The sequence below is a fragment of the Ambystoma mexicanum genome, chromosome 2q, assembly GCF_040938575.1.
Source record: "Ambystoma mexicanum isolate Mex_15411 chromosome 2q, UKY_AmexF1_1, whole genome shotgun sequence".
Lineage (NCBI taxonomy): Eukaryota > Metazoa > Chordata > Amphibia > Caudata > Ambystomatidae > Ambystoma > Ambystoma mexicanum.
In genome coordinates, this window is record NC_090924.1 from 1,484,642,256 (window position 1) to 1,484,661,338 (window position 19,083).

Consider the following 19,083-nt stretch of genomic DNA (forward strand, 5'->3'; position numbering starts at 1 on the left):
GTAGTCACTCTATCTGTCCCACCATCAGCACAGCATCCCCCCTTTCAGTAGGCTGTCTATCTGACCCAGCAGCAGAGCGTCCCTCCTTTCAATAGGCTCTCTATTTGTCACATCAGCAGCACAGCGTCTCTCCTATCAGTAGGCTCTCTATCTGTCCCACCAGCAACACAGCGTCCCTCCTTTCAGTAGGCTCTCTATCCGTCCCACCAGCAGCACAGTGTGCCTCCTTTCAGTAGGTTCTCTCTCTCTCCCATCAGCATCACAGCGTCCCTCCTTTCAGTAGGCTCTCTATCCAACCCACCAGCAGCACAGTGTCCCTCCTTTCAGTTGGCTCAATATCTGTCCCACCAGCAGCACAGCACCCCTGCTTTAAGTAGCCTCTCTATCTGTCCCACCAGCAGCACAGCGTGCCTCCTTTCAGTAGGCTCTCTATCTGTCCCACCAGCAGCACAGCATCCCTCATTTCCGTCGGCTCTCTATCTGTTCCACCAGCAGCACAGTGTCCCTCCTTTCAGTAGGCTCTCTATCTGTCCCACCAGCAGCACAGCATCCCTCCTTTCCGTCGGCTCCCTATCTGTTCCACCAGCAGCACAGTGTCCCTCCTTTCAGTAGGCTCTCTATCTGTCCCACCAGCAGCACAGCAACCCTCCTTTAATTAGGTTCTCTATCTGTCCCACTAGCAGCACAGCAACCCTCCTTTCAGTAGGTTCTCTATCTGTCCCGCCAGCAGCACAGCATCCCTCCTTTCAGTAGGCTCTCTATCTATCCCACCAGGAGCACAGCGTCCCTCCTTTCAGTAGGCTCTCTCTGTCCTACCAGCAGCACAGCGCCCCTGCATTCAGTAGGCTCTCTATTTGTCCCACCATCAGCATAGCAGCCCTCCTCTCAGTAGGCTCTCTATCTCTCCCATCACCAGCACAGCATCCCTCCTTTCCATAGGCTTTCTATCTGTCCCACCAGCAGCACAGTGTCCCTCCTTTCAGTAGGCTCTCTATCTGCCCCACCAGCAGCACAGCGTCCCTCCTTTCAGTAGGCTCTATATCTGTCACACCAGCAGCAAAGCATCTCTCCTTTCAGTAGGCTCTCTATCTGTCCCACAAGCAGCACAGCCTCCCTCCTTTCAGTAGGCTCTCTATCTGCCCCACCAGCAGCAGAGCGTCCCTCCTTTCAGTAGCTCTATATCTGTCACACCAGCAGCAAAGCGTCTCTCCTTTCAGTAGGCTCTCTATCTGTTCCACCAGCAGCACAGCCTCCCTCCTTTCAGTAGGCTCTCTATCTGTCACGCCAGCAGCACAGAGTCCCTTCTTTCAGTAGGCTCTCTATCTGTCCCACCAGCAGCACAGCAACCCTCCTTTCAGTAGGCTCTCTATCTGTCCCACCAGCAGCACAGCAACCCTCCTTTCAGTAGGCTCTCTATCTGTCCCACCAGCAGCACAGCAACCCTCCTTTCAGTAGGCTCTCTATATATCCCACCAGCAGCACAGCAACCCTCCTTTCAGTAGGCCCTCTATCTGTTCCAGCAGCAGCACTGCGTCCCTCCTATCAATAGGCTCTCTATCTGTTCCACCAGCAGCACAGTGTCCCTCCTTTCAGTAGGCTCTCTATCTGTCCCACCAGCAGCACAGTGTCACTCCTTTCAGTAGGCTCTCGATCTTTCCCACCAGCAGCACAGTGTCCCTCCTTTCAGTAGGCTCTCTATCTGTCCCACAAGCAGCAAAGAGACCCGCCTTTCAGTAAGCTCTCTATCTGTTCCACCAACAGCACAGTGTCCCTCCTTTCAGTAGGCTCTCTATCTGTCCCACCATCAGCACAGTGTCCCTCCTTTCAGTAGGCTCTCTATCTGTCCCACCAGCAGCACAGTGTCCCTCCTTTCAGTAAGCTCTCTATCTGTCCCACCAGCAGCACAGTGTCCCTCCTTTCAGTAGGCTCTCTATCTGTCCCACCAGCAGCACAGTGTCCCTCCTATCAGTAGGCTCTCTATCTGTCCCACCAGCAGCACAGTGTCCCTCCTTTCAGTAGACTCTCTACCTGTCACATCAGCAGCACAGCGTCCCCCCTTTCAGTAGTCTCTCTATCTGTAACATCAGCAGCACAGTGTCCCCCCCTTTCAGTAGTCTCTCTATCTGTCCCACCAGCAGCACAGCGTCCCTCCTTTCAGTAAGATCTCTATCTGTCCCACCATCAGCACAGCGTCCCTCCTTTCTGTAGGCTCTCTACCTGTCACATCAGCAGCACACTGTACCTCCTTTCAGTAGGCTCTCTATCTCTCCCATCACCAGCACAGCGACCCTCATTTCTGTAGGCTCTCTATCTGTTCGAGCAGCAGCACTGCGTCCATCCTTTCAGTAGGCTCTCTATCTGTCACATCAGCAGCACAGTGTTCCTCCTTTCAGTAGCTTCTCTATCCCTCTCATCAGCAGCACAGCGTCCCTCCTTTCAGTAGGCCCTCTATCAGCCACACCAGCAGCACAGCGTCCCTCCTTTCAGTAGGCTCTCTATCTGTCCCACCATCAGCACAGCGTCCCTCCTTTCCATAGGCTCTCTAGCTATCACATCAGCAGCACACTGTACCTCCTTTCAGTAGGCTCTCTATATGTTCCAGCAGCAGCGCTGCAGGCCTCATTTCAGTAGTCACTCTATCTGTCCCACCATCAGCACAGTATCTCCCCTTTCCGTAGGCTCTCTATCTGACCCAGCAGCACTGCGTCCCTCCTTTCAAAAGGCTCTCTATCTGTCACAGCAGCAGCACAGTGTCCCTCCTTTAAACAGGTTCTCTATCTCTCCCATCAGCAGCACAGCGTCCCTCCTTTTTTTCAACAGGCTCTCTATCTGTCACATCAGCAACACAGCATCCCTCCTTTCAGTAGGCTCTCTATCCGTCCCACCAGCAGCACAGTGTCCCTCCTTTCAGTAGGTTCTCTATCTCTTCCATCAGCAGCACAGTGTCCCTCCTTTCAGTAGGCTCTCTATCTGTCACATCAGCAGCACAGTGTCCTTCCTTTCAGTAGGTTCTCTATCTCTACCATCAGCAGCACAGCATCCCTCCTTTCAGTAGGTTCTCTATCTGTCACATCAGCATCACAGCGTCCCTCTTTTCAGTAGGCTCTCTATCCATCCCACCAGCAGCACAGCATCCCTTCTTTCCGTCGGCTCTCTATCTGTTCCACCAGCAGCACAGTGTCACTCCTTTCAGTAGGCTCAATATCTGTCCCACCAGCAGCACAGTGCCCCTGCTTTCAGTAGGCCCTCTATCTGTCCCACCAGCAGCACAGCGTCCCTCCTTTCAGTAGGCTCTCTATCTGTCCCACCAGCAGCACTGTGTCCCTCCTTTCAGTAGGCTCTCTATCTGTCCCACCAGCAGCCAGGGTCCCTCCTTTCAGTAGGCTCTCTATCTGTCCCACTAGCAGCACAGTGTCCCTCCTTTCAGTCGGCTCTCTCTCTGTTCCACCAGCAGCACAGCGTCCCTCCTTTCAGTAGGCTCTCTATCTGTCCCACCAGCAGCACAGTGTCCCTCCTTTCAGTAGGCTCTCTATCCGTCCCACCAGCACCACAACGTCCCTCCTTTCTGTCAGCTCTCTATCTGTTCCATCAGCAGCACAGTGCCTCTCCTTTCAGTCGGCTCTCTATCTGTCCCACCAGCAGCAAAGCATCCCTCCCTTCAGTAAGTTCTCTATCTGTCACACCAGCAGCACAGCATCCCTCCCTACAGTGGGCTCTCTATCTGTCACACCAGCAGCACAGCATACGTCCTTTCAGTAGGCTCTCTATCACATCAGCAGCACAGTGTCACTCCTTTCTGTAGGCTCTATATCTGTCCCACCAGCAGCACAGCGTCCCTCCTTTCAGTAGGCTCTCTATCTGTCCCACCATCAGCACAGTGTCCCTCCTTTCAGTAGGTTCTCTATCTGTCCCAAAAGCAACACAGCGTACCTTCCTTTCAATAGGCTCTCTCTCCGTCCCACAAGCAGCACAGTGTCCCTCTTTTCAGTAGTCTCTCTATCCGTCACACCAGCAGCACAGCGTCCCTCGTTTCAGTCGGCTCTCTCTCTGTTCCACCAGCAGCACAGCGTCCCTCCTTTCAGTAGGCTCTCTATCTGTCCCACCAGCAGCACAGTGTCCCTCCTTTCAGTAGGCTCTCTATCCGTCCCACCAGCACCACAACGTCCCTCCTTTCTGTCGGCTCTCTATCTGTTCCATCAGCAGCACAGTGCCTCTCCTTTCAGTCGGCTCTCTATCTGTCCCACCAGCAGCAAAGCATCCCTCCCTTCAGTAAGTTCTCTATCTGTCACACCAGCAGCACAGCATCCCTCCCTACAGTGGGCTCTCTATCTGTCACACCAGCAGCACAGCATACGTCCTTTCAGTAGGCTCTCTATCACATCAGCAGCACAGTGTCACTCCTTTCTGTAGGCTCTATATCTGTCACATCAACAGCACAGTGTCCCTCCTTTCAGTAGGCTCTCCATCTGATCCACCAGCAGCACAGCATCCCTCCTTTCAGTAGGCTCTCTATCTGTCCCACCAGCAGCACAGCGTCCCTCCCTTCAGTAGGCTCTCTATCTGTCCCACCAGCAGCACAGTATCCCTCCTTTCAGTAGGCTCTCCATCTGTCCCACCAGCAGCACAGCGTCCCTCCTTTCAGTAGGTTCTCTATCTGTCACATCAGTAGCACAGGGTCCCTCCAATCAGTAGCCTCTCTATCTGTCCCACCAGCAACACAGTGTCCCTCCTTTCAGTAGGCTCTCTATCCGTCCCACCAGCAGCACGGCGTCCCAGCGTCCCTCCTTTCTGTCGGCTCTCTATCTGTTCCATCAGCAGCACAGTGCCTCTCCTTTCAGTCGGCTCTCTATCTGTCCCACCAGCAGCACAGCATCCCTCCCTTCAGTAAGTTCTCTATCTGTCACACCAGCAGCACAGCATCCCTCCCTACAGTGGGCTCTCTATCTGTCACACCAGCAGCACAGCATACGTCCTTTCAGTAGGCTCTCTATCACATCAGCAGCACAGCGTCACTCCTTTCTGTAGGCTCTATATCTTTCACATCAACAGCACAGTGTCCCTCCTTTCAGTAGGCTCTCCATCTGTCCCACCAGCAGCACAGCATCCCTCCTTTCAGTAGGCTCTCTATCTGTCCCACCAGCAGCATAGCGTCCCTCCCTTCATTAGGCTCTCTATCTGTCCCACCAGCAGCACAGCATCCCTCCTTTCAGTAGGCTCTCCATCTGTCCCACCAGCAGTACAGCGTCCCTCATTTCACTAGGCACTCTATCCATCACATCAGCAGCACAGTGTCCCTCCTTTCAGTAGGCTCTCTATCTGTCCCACTAGCAGCACAGTGTCCCTCATTGCAGTAGGCTCTCTATCTGTCCCACTAGCAGCACAGCACCCCTCCTTTCAGTAGGCTTTCTGTCACATCAGCAGCACAGCGTCACCAGCATCACAACACCCTCCTTTCAGTAGGCTCTCTATTTGCCCTATCAGCAGCATAGCGCCCCTCCTTTCAGTAGGCTCTCTATCTGACCCAGCAGCAGAGCGTCCCTCCTTTCAGTAGATTCTCTATCTGTCCCACCAGCAGCACAGTATCCCTCCTTCCAGTAGGCTCTCTATCTATCTGTCCCACCAGCAGCACAGTGCCCCACCTTTCAGTAGGCTTTCTAGCTGCCACATCAGCAGCACAGCATCACCAGCAGCACAGCATCTCTCCTTTGAGTAGGCTCTCAATCTGTCCCACCAGCAGCACAGAGACCCTCGTTTCAGTAGGCTCTCTATCTGTCCCACCAGCTGCACAGCGTCCCTCGTTTCAGTAGGCTCTCTATCTGTCCCACCAGCAGTACAGCGTCCCTCCTTTCAGTAGGCTCTCTATCTGTCCCACCAGCAGCACAGCATCCCTCCTTTCAGTAGGCTCTCTATCCGTCACATCAGCAGCACAGCATCCCTCCTTTCAGTAGGCTCTCTATCTGTCCCATTAGCAGCACAGTGTCCCTTGTTTCAGTAGGCTCTCTAACTGTCCCACCAGCAGCACAGAACCCCTCCTTTCAGTAGGCTTTCTGTCACATCAGCAGCACAGAGACCCTCCTTTCAGTAGGCTCTCTATCTGTCCCACCAGCAGCACAGCGTCCCTCTCTTCAGTAGGCTCTCTATCTGTCCCACCAGCAGCACAGCATCCCTCATTTCCGTCGGCTCTCTATCTGTTCCACCAGCAGCACAGTGTCCCTCCTTTCAGTAGGCTCTCTATCTGTCCCATCACCAGCACAGCGTCCCTCCTTTCAGTGGGCTCTCTATCTGTCACATCAGCAGCACAGTGTTCCTCCTTTCAGTAGGTTCTCTATCCCTCCCATCAGCAGCACAGCGTTCCTCCTTTCAGTAGGTTCTCTATCTGTTCCATCAGCAGCACAGTGTCACTCCTTTCAGTAGGCTCTCTATCTGTCCCACCAGCAACAGAGCTTCCCTCCTTTCAACAGGTGCTCTATCCATCCCACCAGAAGCACAGTGTCCCTCCTTTCAGTAGTCTCTCTATCGTCGCACCAGCAGCACAGCGTCCATCCTTTCAGTCGGCTAACTATCTGTTCCATCAGCAGCACAGCGTCCCTCCTTTCAGTCGGCTCTCTGTCTGTCACACCAGCAGCACAGCATCCCTCCCTTCAGTAGGTTCTCTATCTGTCCCAACAGCAGCACAGTATCCCTCCCTTCAGTAGGCTCCCTATCTGTCCCAACAGCAGCACAGCATCCGTCCTTTCAGTAGGCTATCTCTCCCATCACCAGCACAGCATCCCTCCTTTCGGTAGGCTCTATATCTGTCCCACCAGCAGCACAACATCCCCCCTTTCTGTAGGCTCTCTATCTGTCCCACCAGCAGCACAGCTTCCCTCCTTTCAGTAGGCTCTCTATCTGTCCAACCTGCAGCCCAATGTCCCTCCTTTCAGTATGCTCTCTATCTGTCCCTCCAGCAGCACAGCGCCCCTGCTTTCAGTAGGCTCTCCATCAGTCCCACCAGCAACACAGCGTGCCTCCTTTCAGTAGGCTCTCTATCTGTCCCATTATCAGCACAGCGTCCCTCCTTTCCATAGGCTCTCTAGCTGTCACATCAGCAGCACACTGTACCTCCTTTCAGTAGGCACTCTATCTCTCCCATCACCAGCACAGCCTCCCTCCTTTCAGTAGGCTCTCTATCTGTCACACCGGCAGGGCAGCGTCCGTCCTTTCAGTAGGCTCTATTTCTGTCCCAGCAGCAGCACTGCACCCCTCCTTTCAGTAGTCACTCTATCTGTCCCACCATCAGCACAGCATCCCCCCTTTCAGTAGGCTCTCTATCTGACCCAGCAGCAGAGCGTCCCTCCTTTCAATAGGCTCTCTATTTGTCACATCAGCAGCACAGCGTCTCTCCTATCAGTAGGCTCTCTATCTGTCCCACCAGCAACACAGCGTCCCTCCTTTCAGTAGGCTCTCTATCCGTCCCACCAGCAGCACAGTGTGCCTCCTTTCAGTAGGTTCTCTCTCTCTCCCATCAGCATCACAGCGTCCCTCCTTTCAGTAGGCTCTCTATCCAACCCACCAGCAGCACAGTGTCCCTCCTTTCAGTTGGCTCAATATCTGTCCCACCAGCAGCACAGCACCCCTGCTTTAAGTAGCCTCTCTATCTGTCCCACCAGCAGCACAGCGTGCCTCCTTTCAGTAGGCTCTCTATCTGTCCCACCAGCAGCACAGCATCCCTCATTTCCGTCGGCTCTCTATCTGTTCCACCAGCAGCACAGTGTCCCTCCTTTCAGTAGGCTCTCTATCTGTCCCACCAGCAGCACAGCATCCCTCCTTTCCGTCGGCTCCCTATCTGTTCCACCAGCAGCACAGTGTCCCTCCTTTCAGTAGGCTCTCTATCTGTCCCACCAGCAGCACAGCAACCCTCCTTTAATTAGGTTCTCTATCTGTCCCACTAGCAGCACAGCAACCCTCCTTTCAGTAGGTTCTCTATCTGTCCCGCCAGCAGCACAGCATCCCTCCTTTCAGTAGGCTCTCTATCTATCCCACCAGGAGCACAGCGTCCCTCCTTTCAGTAGGCTCTCTCTGTCCTACCAGCAGCACAGCGCCCCTGCATTCAGTAGGCTCTCTATTTGTCCCACCATCAGCATAGCAGCCCTCCTCTCAGTAGGCTCTCTATCTCTCCTATCACCAGCACAGCATCCCTCCTTTCCATAGGCTTTCTATCTGTCCCACCAGCAGCACAGTGTCCCTCCTTTCAGTAGGCTCTCTATCTGCCCCACCAGCAGCACAGCGTCCCTCCTTTCAGTTGGCTCAATATCTGTCCCACCAGCAGCACAGCACCCCTGCTTTAAGTAGCCTCTCTATCTGTCCCACCAGCAGCACAGCGTGCCTCCTTTCAGTAGGCTCTCTATCTGTCCCACCAGCAGCACAGCATCCCTCATTTCCGTCGGCTCTCTATCTGTTCCACCAGCAGCACAGTGTCCCTCCTTTCAGTAGGCTCTCTATCTGTCCCACCAGCAGCACAGCATCCCTCCTTTCCGTCGGCTCCCTATCTGTTCCACCAGCAGCACAGTGTCCCTCCTTTCAGTAGGCTCTCTATCTGTCCCACCAGCAGCACAGCAACCCTCCTTTAATTAGGTTCTCTATCTGTCCCGCCAGCAGCACAGCATCCCTCCTTTCAGTAGGCTCTCTATCTATCCCACCAGGAGCACAGCGTCCCTCCTTTCAGTAGGCTCTCTCTGTCCTACCAGCAGCACAGCGCCCCTGCATTCAGTAGGCTCTCTATTTGTCCCACCATCAGCATAGCAGCCCTCCTCTCAGTAGGCTCTCTATCTCTCCCATCACCAGCACAGCATCCCTCCTTTCCATAGGCTTTCTATCTGTCCCACCAGCAGCACAGTGTCCCTCCTTTCAGTAGGCTCTCTATCTGCCCCACCAGCAGCACAGCGTCCCTCCTTTCAGTAGGCTCTATATCTGTCACACCAGCAGCAAAGCATCTCTCCTTTCAGTAGGCTCTCTATCTGTCCCACAAGCAGCACAGCCTCCCTCCTTTCAGTAGGCTCTCTATCTGCCCCACCAGCAGCAGAGCGTCCCTCCTTTCAGTAGGCTCTATATCTGTCACACCAGCAGCAAAGCGTCTCTCCTTTCAGTAGGCTCTCTATCTGTCCCACCAGCAGCACAGCCTCCCTCCTTTCAGTAGGCTCTCTATCTGCCACGCCAGCAGCACAGAGTCCCTCCTTTCAGTAGGCTCTCTATCTGTCCCACCAGCAGCACAGCAACCCTCCTTTCAGTAGGCTCTCTATCTGTCCCACCAGCAGCACAGCAACCCTCCTTTCAGTAGGCTCTCTATCTGTCCCACCAGCAGCACAGCAACCCTCCTTTCAGTAGGCTCTCTATATATCCCACCAGCAGCACAGCAACCCTCCTTTCAGTAGGCCCTCTATCTGTTCCAGCAGCAGCACTGCGTCCCTCCTATCAATAGGCTCTCTATCTGTTCCACCAGCAGCACAGTGTCCCTCCTTTCAGTAGGCTCTCTATCTGTCCCACCAGCAGCACAGTGTCCCTCCTTTCAGTAGGCTCTCGATCTTTCCCACCAGCAGCACAGTGTCCCTCCTTTCAGTAGGCTCTCTATCTGTCCCACAAGCAGCAAAGAGACCCGCCTTTCAGTAAGCTCTCCATCTGTTCCACCAACAGCACAGTGTCCCTCCTTTCAGTAGGCTCTCTATCTGTCCCACCAGCAGCACAGTGTCCCTCCTTTCAGTAGGCTCTCTATCTGTCCCACCAGCAGCACAGTGTCCCTCCTTTCAGTAAGCTCTCTATCTGTCCCACCAGCAGCACAGTGTCCCTCCTTTCAGTAGGCTCTCTATCTGTCCCACCAGCAGCACAGTGTCCCTCCTATCAGTAGGCTCTCTATCTGTCCCACCAGCAGCACAGTGTCCCTCCTTTCAGTAGGCTCTCTACCTGTCACATCAGCAGCACAGCGTCCCCCCTTTCAGTAGTCTCTCTATCTGTAACATCAGCAGCACAGTGTCCCCCCCTTTCAGTAGTCTCTCTATCTGTCCCACCAGCAGCACAGCGTCCCTCCTTTCAGTAAGATCTCTATCTGTCCCACCATCAGCACAGCGTCCCTCCTTTCTGTAGGCTCTCTACCTGTCACATCAGCAGCACACTGTACCTCCTTTCAGTAGGCTCTCTATCTCTCCCATCACCAGCACAGCGACCCTCATTTCTGTAGGCTCTCTATCTGTTCGAGCAGCAGCACTGCGTCCATCCTTTCAGTAGGCTCTCTATCTGTCACATCAGCAGCACAGTGTTCCTCCTTTCAGTAGCTTCTCTATCCCTCTCATCAGCAGCACAGCGTCCCTCCTTTCAGTAGGCCCTCTATCAGCCACACCAGCAGCACAGCGTCCCTCCTTTCAGTAGGCTCTCTATCTGTCCCACCATCAGCACAGCGTCCCTCCTTTCCGTAGGCTCTCTAGCTATCACATCAGCAGCACACTGTACCTCCTTTCAGTAGGCTCTCTATATGTTCCAGCAGCAGCGCTGCAGGCCTCGTTTCAGTAGTCACTCTATCTGTCCCACCATCAGCACAGTATCTCCCCTTTCCGTAGGCTCTCTATCTGACCCAGCAGCACTGCGTCCCTCCTTTCAAAAGGCTCTCTATCTGTCACAGCAGCAGCACAGTGTCCCTCCTTTAAGCAGGTTCTCTATCTCTCCCATCAGCAGCACAGCGTCCCTCCTTTTTTTCAACAGGCTCTCTATCTGTCACATCAGCAACACAGCATCCCTCCTTTCAGTAGGCTCTCTATCCGTCCCACCAGCAGCACAGTGTCCCTCCTTTCAGTAGGTTCTCTATCTCTTCCATCAGCAGCACAGTGTCCCTCCTTTCAGTAGGCTCTCTATCTGTCACATCAGCAGCACAGTGTCCCTCCTTTCAGTAGGTTCTCTATCTCTACCATCAGCAGCACAGCATCCCTCCATTCAGTAGGTTCTCTATCTGTCACATCAGCATCACAGCGTCCCTCTTTTCAGTAGGCTCTCTATCCATCCCACCAGCAGCACAGCATCCCTTCTTTCCGTCGGCTCTCTATCTGTTCCACCAGCAGCACAGTGTCACTCCTTTCAGTAGGCTCAATATCTGTCCCACCAGCAGCACAGTGCCCCTGCTTTCAGTAGGCCCTCTATCTGTCCCACCAGCAGCACAGCGTCCCTCCTTTCAGTAGGCTCTCTATCTGTCCCACCAGCAGCACTGTGTCCCTCCTTTCAGTAGGCTCTCTATCTGTCCCACCAGCAGCCAGGGTCCCTCCTTTCAGTAGGCTCTCTATCTGTCCCACTAGCAGCACAGTGTCCCTCCTTTCAGTAGGCTCTCTATCTGTCCCACCAGCAGCACAGTGTCCCTCCTTTCAGTAGGCTCTCTATCTGTCCCACCAGCAGCACAGTGTCCCTCCTTTCAGTAGGCTCTGTACCTGTCACATCAGCAGCACAGCGTCCCCCCCTTTCAGTAGTCTCTCTATCTGTCACATCAGCAGCACAGCGTCTCCCCTTTCAGTAGTCTCTCTATCTGTCCCACCAGCAGCACAGCGTCCCTCCTTTCAGTAGGCTCTCTATCTGTCCCACCATCAGCACAGTGTCCCTCCTTTCAGTAGGTTCTCTATCTGTCCCAAAAGCAACACAGCATACCTTCCTTTCAATAGGCTCTCTCTCCGTCCCACAAGCAGCACAGTGTCCCTCCTTTCAGTAGTCTCTCTATCCGTCACACCAGCAGCACAGCGTCCCTCCTTTCAGTCGGCTCTCTCTCTGTTCCACCAGCAGCACAGCGTCCCTCCTTTCAGTAGGCTCTCTATCTGTCCCACCAGCAGCACAGTGTCCCTCCTTTCAGTAGGCTCTCTATCCGTCCCACCAGCACCACAACGTCCCTCCTTTCTGTCGGCTCTCTATCTGTTCCATCAGCAGCACAGTGCCTCTCCTTTCAGTCGGCTCTCTATCTGTCCCACCAGCAGCAAAGCATCCCTCCCTTCAGTAAGTTCTCTATCTGTCACACCAGCAGCACAGCATCCCTCCCTACAGTGGGCTCTCTATCTGTCACACCAGCAGCACAGCATACGTCCTTTCAGTAGGCTCTCTATCACATCAGCAGCACAGTGTCACTCCTTTCTGTAGGCTCTATATCTGTCCCACCAGCAGCACAGCGTCCCTCCTTTCAGTAGGCTCTCTATCTGTCCCACCATCAGCACAGTGTCCCTCCTTTCAGTAGGTTCTCTATCTGTCCCAAAAGCAACACAGCGTACCTTCCTTTCAATAGGCTCTCTCTCCGTCCCACAAGCAGCACAGTGTCCCTCCTTTCAGTAGTCTCTCTATCCGTCACACCAGCAGCACAGCGTCCCTCCTTTCAGTCGGCTCTCTCTCTGTTCCACCAGCAGCACAGCGTCCCTCCTTTCAGTAGGCTCTCTATCTGTCCCACCAGCAGCACAGTGTCCCTCCTTTCAGTAGGCTCTCTATCCGTCCCACCAGCACCACAACGTCCCTCCTTTCTGTCGGCTCTCTATCTGTTCCATCAGCAGCACAGTGCCTCTCCTTTCAGTCGGCTCTCTATCTGTCCCACCAGCAGCAAAGCATCCCTCCCTTCAGTAAGTTCTCTATCTGTCACACCAGCAGCACAGCATCCCTCCCTACAGTGGGCTCTCTATCTGTCACACCAGCAGCACAGCATACGTCCTTTCAGTAGGCTCTCTATCACATCAGCAGCACAGTGTCACTCCTTTCTGTAGGCTCTATATCTGTCACATCAACAGCACAGTGTCCCTCCTTTCAGTAGGCTCTCCATCTGATCCACCAGCAGCACAGCATCCCTCCTTTCAGTAGGCTCTCTATCTGTCCCACCAGCAGCACAGCGTCCCTCCCTTCAGTAGGCTCTCTATCTGTCCCACCAGCAGCACAGTATCCCTCCTTTCAGTAGGCTCTCCATCTGTCCCACCAGCAGCACAGCGTCCCTCCTTTCAGTAGGTTCTCTATCTGTCACATCAGTAGCACAGCGTCCCTCCAATCAGTAGCCTCTCTATCTGTCCCACCAGCAACACAGTGTCCCTCCTTTCAGTAGGCTCTCTATCCGTCCCACCAGCAGCACAGCGTCCCAGCGTCCCTCCTTTCTGTCGGCTCTCTATCTGTTCCATCAGCAGCACAGTGCCTCTCCTTTCAGTCGGCTCTCTATCTGTCCCACCAGCAGCACAGCATCCCTCCCTTCAGTAAGTTCTCTATCTGTCACACCAGCAGCACAGCATCCCTCCCTACAGTGGGCTCTCTATCTGTCACACCAGCAGCACAGCATACGTCCTTTCAGTAGGCTCTCTATCACATCAGCAGCACAGCGTCACTCCTTTCTGTAGGCTCTATATCTTTCACATCAACAGCACAGTGTCCCTCCTTTCAGTAGGCTCTCCATCTGTCCCACCAGCAGCACAGCATCCCTCCTTTCAGTAGGCTCTCTATCTGTCCCACCAGCAGCACAGCGTCCCTCCCTTCATTAGGCTCTCTAACTGTCCCACCAGCAGCACAGCATCCCTCCTTTCAGTAGGCTCTCCATCTGTCCCACCAGCAGTACAGCGTCCCTCATTTCACTAGGCACTCTATCCATCACATCAGCAGCACAGTGTCCCTCCTTTCAGTAGGCTCTCTATCTGTCCCACTAGCAGCACAGTGTCCCTCATTGCAGTAGGCTCTCTATCTGTCCCACTAGCAGCACAGCACCCCTCCTTTCAGTAGGCTTTCTGTCACATCAGCAGCACAGCGTCACCAGCATCACAACACCCTCCTTTCAGTAGGCTCTCTATTTGCCCTATCAGCAGCATAGCGCCCCTCCTTTCAGTAGGCTCTCTATCTGACCCAGAAGCAGAGCGTCCCTCCTTTCAGTAGATTCTCTATCTGTCCCACCAGCAGCACAGTATCCCTCCTTCCAGTAGGCTCTCTATCTATCTGTCCCACCAGCACAACAGTGCCCCACCTTTCAGTAGGCTTTCTAGCTGCCACATCAGCAGCACAGCATCACCAGCAGCACAGCATCTCTCCTTTGAGTAGGCTCTCAATCTGTCCCACCAGCAGCACAGAGACCCTCGTTTCAGTAGGCTCTCTATCTGTCCCACCAGCTGCACAGCGTCCCTCGTTTCAGTAGGCTCTCTATCTGTCCCACCAGCAGTACAGCGTCCCTCCTTTCAGTAGGCTCTCTATCTGTCCCACCAGCAGCACAGCATCCCTCCTTTCAGTAGGCTCTCTATCCGTCACATCAGCAGCACAGCATCCCTCCTTTCAGTAGGCTCTCTATCTGTCCCATTAGCAGCACAGTGTCCCTTGTTTCAGTAGGCTCTCTAACTGTCCCACCAGCAGCACAGAACCCCTCCTTTCAGTAGGCTTTCTGTCACATCAGCAGCACAGAGACCCTCCTTTCAGTAGGCTCTCTATCTGTCCCACCAGCAGCACAGCGTCCCTCTCTTCAGTAGGCTCTCTATCTGTCCCACTAGCAGCACAGTGTCCCTCGTTTCAGTAGGCTCTCGATCTGTCCCACCAGCAGCACAGCACCCCTCCTTTCACTAGGCTTTCTGTCTATCAGCAGCACAGCATCACCAGCAGCACAGCGTCTCTCCTTTCAGTAGGCTCTCTATCTGTCACATTAGCAGCGCTCTGTCCACCAAGCAGCACAGGGTCCCTCCTTCAGTAGGCTCTCTATCTGTCCCAACAGCAGCACAGCGTCCCTCTTTTCAGTAGGCTCTCTATCTGTCCTACCAGGAGCACAGCACCCCGGATTTTAGTAGGCTCTCTATCTGTCCCACCAGCAGCACAGCAGCCCTCCTTTCAGTAGGCTCTCTATCTGTCCCACCAGCAGCACAGTGTCCCTCATTTCAGTAGGCTCTCTTTCTGTCCCACCAGCAGCACAGCGCCCCTGCTTTCAGTAGGCTCTCTATCTGTTCCACCAGCAACACAGCGTGCCTCCTTTCAGTAGGCTATCTATCTGTCCCACCATCAGCACTGCGCCCCTCCTTTCCGTAAGCTCTCTACCTGTCATATCAGCAGCACACTGTACCTCCTTTCAGTAGGCTCCCTATCTGTCACACCAGCAGAACAGCGTCCCTCTTTTCAGTAAGCTCTCTATCTGTCAAACCCGCAGCACAGTTTCCCTCCTTTCAGTAGACTCTCTATCCCTCCCATCACCAGCACAGCCTCCCTCCTTTCAGTAGGCTCTCTATCTGTCACACCGGCAGGGCAGCGTCCGTCCTTTCAGTAGGCTCTATTTCTGTCCCAGCAGCAGCACTGCGCCCCTCCTTTCAGTAGTCACTCTATCTGTCCCACCATCAGCACAGCATCCCCCTTTCAGTAGGCTCTCTATCTGACCCAGCAGCAGAGCGTCCCTCCTTTCAGTAGTCTCTCTATCCGGTGAACCAGCAGTACCTTGTCCCTCCTCTCAGTAGGCTCTCTATCCGTCACATCAGCAGCACAGCGTCCCTCCTTTCAGTAGGCCCTCTATCTGTCCCACTAGCAGCACAGTTTCCCTCGTTTCAGTAGGCTCTCTATCTGTCCCACCAGCAGCACAGCACCCCTCCTTTCAGTAGTCTTTCTGTCACATCAGCAGCACAGCATCACCAGCAGCACAGCGTCTCTCCTTTCAGTAGGCTCTCTATCTGTCCGACCAGCAGCAACAGCGTCAGCCCTTTCAATAGGCCCTCTATCTTTCCCGCCAGCAGCACAGCGTCCCTCCTTTCAGTAGGCCCTCTATCTGTCCCACCAGCAGCACAGCATCCCCCCTTTCAGTAGGCTCTCTATCTGTCCCACCAGCAGCACAGTATCTTTCCTTTCTGTAGGCTCTCTCTGTCCTACCAGCAGAACAGCGCCCCTGCATTCAGTAGGCTCTCTATTTGTCCCACCAGCAGCACAGCATCCCTCCCTTCAGTAAGTTCTCTATCTGTCACACCAGCAGCACAGCATCCCCCCTTTCAGTAGGCTCTCTATCTGTCCCACCAGCAGCACAGTGTCCCTCCATTCAGTAGGCTCTCTATCTGTCCAACCATCTGCACAGCTTCCCTCCTTTCCATAGGCTCTCTACCTGTCACATCAGCAGCACACTGTACCTCCTTTTGGTAGGCTCTCTATCTGTCACATCACCGCACAGCATCCCTCCTTTCAGTAGGCTCTCTATCTGTCACATCACCAGCACAGCGTCCCTCCTTTCAGTAGGCTGTCTATCTGTCACAACAGCAGCACAGTATCCCTCCTTTCAGTAGGTTCTCTATCTCTCTCATTAGCAGCACAGCGTCCCTCCTTTCAGTAGGTTCTCTATCTGTCACATCAGCACACAGCGTCCCTCCTTTCAATAGGCTCTCTCTCTGTCCCACCAGCAGCACAGTGTCCCTCCTTTCAGTAGTCTCTCTCTCTGTTCCACCAGCAGCACAGTGTCCCTCCTTTCAGTCAGCTCTCGATCTGTCCCACCAGCAGCACAGCATCCCTCCCTTCATTAGGCTCTGTATTTGTCACATCAGCAGCACAGCATCCCTCATTTCAGTAGGCCCTCTATCTGTCACATCAGCAGCACAGTGTCCCTCCTTTCAGTAGTCTCTCTATCTGTCACACAAGCAGCACAGCGTCCCTCCTTTCAGTAGGCTCTCTATCCGTCCCACCAGCAGCACAGCGTCCCAGCGTCCCTCCTTTCTGTCGGCTCTCTATCTGTTCCATCAGCAGCACAGTGCCTCTCCTTTCAGTCGGCTCTCTATCTGTCCCACCAGCAGCACAGCATCCCTCCCTTCAGTAAGTTCTCTATCTGTCACACCAGCAGCACAGCATCCCTCCCTACAGTGGGCTCTCTATCTGTCACACCAGCAGCACAGCATACGTCCTTTCAGTAGGCTCTCTATCACATCAGCAGCACAGCGTCACTCCTTTCTGTAGGCTCTATATCTTTCACATCAACAGCACAGTGTCCCTCCTTTCAGTAGGCTCTCCATCTGTCCCACCAGCAGCACAGCATCCCTCCTTTCAGTAGGCTCTCTATCTGTCCCACCAGCAGCACAGCGTCCCTCCCTTCATTAGGCTCTCTATCTGTCCCACCAGCAGCACAGCATCCCTCCTTTCAGTAGGCTCTCCATCTGTCCCACCAGCAGTACAGCGTCCCTCATTTCACTAGGCACTCTATCCATCACATCAGCAGCACAGTGTCCCTCCTTTCAGTAGGCTCTCTATCTGTCCCACTAGCAGCACAGTGTCCCTCATTGCAGTAGGCTCTCTATCTGTCCCACTAGCAGCACAGCACCCCTCCTTTCAGTAGGCTTTCTGTCACATCAGCAGCACAGCGTCACCAGCATCACAACACCCTCCTTTCAGTAGGCTCTCTATTTGCCCTATCAGCAGCATAGTGCCCCTCCTTTCAGTAGGCTCTCTATCTGACCCAGCAACAGAGCGTCCCTCCTTTCAGTAGATTCTCTATCTGTCCCACCAGCAGCACAGCGTCCCTCCTTTCAGTAGGCTCTCTATCTGTCCCACCAGCAGCACAGCATCCCTCCTTTCAGTAGGCTCTCTATCCGTCACATCAGCAGCACAGCATCCCTCCTTTCAGTAGGCTCTCTATCTGTCCCATTAGCAGCACAGTGTCCCTCGTTTCAGTAGGCTCTCTAACTGTCCCACCAGCAGCACATAACCCCTCCTTTCAGTAGGCTTTCTGTCACATCAGCAGCACAGATACCCTCCTTTCAGTAGGCTCTCTATCTGTCCCACCAGCAGCACAGCGTCCCTCTCTTCAGTAGGCTCTCTATCTGTCCCACTAGCAGCACAGTGTCCCTCGTTTCAGTAGGCTCTCGATCTGTCCCACCAGCAGCACAGCACCCCTCCTTTCACTAGGCTTTCTGTCTATCAGCAGCACAGCATCACCAGCAGCACAGCGTCTCTCCTTTCAGTAGGCTCTCTATCTGTCACATTAGCAGCGCTCTGTCCACCAAGCAGCACAGGGTCCCTCCTTCAGTAGGCTCTCTATCTGTCCCACCAGCAGCACAGCGTCCCTCTTTTCAGTAGGCTCTCTATCTGTCCTACCAGGAGCACAGCACCCCGGATTTTAGTAGGCTCTCTATCTGTCCAACCAGCAGCACAGCAGCCCTCCTTTCAGTAGGCTCTCTATCTGTCCCACCAGCAGCACAGTGTCCCTCCTTTCAGTAGGCTCTCTTTCTGTCCCACCAGTAGCACAGCGCCCCTGCTTTCAGTAGGCTCTCTATCTGTTCCACCAGCAACACAGCGTGCCTCCTTTCAGTAGGCTATCTATCTGTCCCACCATCAGCACTGCGCCCCTCCTTTCCGTAGGCTCTCTACCTGTCATATCAGCAGCACACTGTACCTCCTTTCAGTAGGCTCCCTATCTGTCACACCAGCAGAACAGCGTCCCTCTTTTCAGTAAGCTCTCTATCTGTCAAACCCGCAGCACAGTTTCCCTCCTTTCAGTAGACTCTCTATCCCTCCCATCACCAGCACAGCCTCCCTCCTTTCAGTAGGCTCTCTATCTGTCACACCGGCAGGGCAGCGTCCGTCCTTTCAGTAGGCTCTATTTCTGTCCCACCATCAGCACAGCATCCCCCTTTCAGTAGGCTCTCTATCTGACCCAGCAGCAGAGCGTCCCTCCTTTCAGTAGTCTCTCTATCCGGTGAACCAGCAGTACCTTGTCCCTCCTCTCAGTAGGCTCTCTATCCGTCACATCAGCAGCACAGCGTCCCTCCTTTCAGTAGGCCCTCTATCTGTCCCACTAGCAGCACAGTTTCCTTCGTTTCAGTAGGCTCTCTATCTGTCCCACCAGCAGCACAGCACCCCTCCTTTCAGTAGGCTTTCTGTCACATCAGCAGCACAGCATCACCAGCAGCACAGCGTCTCTCCTTTCAGTAGGCTCTCTATCTGTCCGACCAGCAGCACAGCGTCAGCCCTTTCAATAGGCCCTCTATCTTTCCCGCCAGCAGCACAGCGTCCCTCCTTTCAGTAGGCCCTCTATCTGTCCCACCAGCAGCACAGCATCCCCCCTTTCAGTAGGCTCTCTATCTGTCCCACCAGCAGCACAGTATCTTTCCTTTCTGTAGGCTCTCTCTGTCCTACCAGCAG